Genomic DNA, 878 nt, shown 5'->3' with positions numbered 1-878 from the left:
AGTTGTGGCTCACAGGCTTAGTTGCTCCGTGGCATGTGGGATCTTCCCGGACCAGGGCCCAAACCCATGTCCCCTGCATTGGCAGGCGGATTCCTAACCACTGAGCCACCAGGGAAGCCCCATAGCTAACGTTCTTTATCAGTCAGAGTTCAACCAGAGACAGACCAAGAGCAGATAGATATGAAGAGATTGATTGCAAGGAGTTGGCTTACCCTGTTTTGGGGACCTGCTAGGCAAGTCCAAAATCTGTAACTCAGGCTACTGGAACTCTGGAAGCTGCTGTCTACAGGCAGAACTTCTTCCTCCTCAGAGAAGCCTCAATTCTGCTCTTAAGGCCTTTCAGTAGATTAAATCAGGCCCACCCAGGTTATCAAGGCTAATCCCCTTTACTTAAAATCAACTTAGTTTGGACTTTGATCATATCTCTAAGATACCTTCACATCATGCTTAGATTAGTGTTTGATTGAATAATTCAGACTATAGCCTAACCAAGTTGACAAAGAAAACTGACTATCACATGTTTATTTAAATGCTACAAGCAGAAATTGTCTCTGTATAATAAAGGACGGGGGTGCAGGGGGGGGACAGAAGAGAGAAAGGGAGGAAGTACCAGAGAGTTAGCTTAGAGAATTAAAATAAATTTTCATGTTAAGTTATTTCCTATCAGCTTTATTTTTGTGTAAGTACTGTTGTGTGTAGAGGCACCACCAGGCAACAATTAGAAAAGGTTTGAATTTCGATAAGCTACAATATTTTTATTTAGCATTTTCATTTTCCCTTTGTGTGGTCATGAGCAACAAATGTGAGCAAATCGACAGCCATTTTACCTTAAGGATGTTTACATATTTAAATTGGGCTAAATTGTAAGTTATTAAAAT

Source organism: Neophocaena asiaeorientalis, unplaced genomic scaffold (genome assembly GCF_003031525.2).
Source record: "Neophocaena asiaeorientalis asiaeorientalis breed wild unplaced genomic scaffold, Neophocaena_asiaeorientalis_V1.1 scaffold158, whole genome shotgun sequence".
NCBI classification, from domain to species: domain Eukaryota; kingdom Metazoa; phylum Chordata; class Mammalia; order Artiodactyla; family Phocoenidae; genus Neophocaena; species Neophocaena asiaeorientalis.
Note: the sequence above shows the minus strand (reverse complement) of the source record.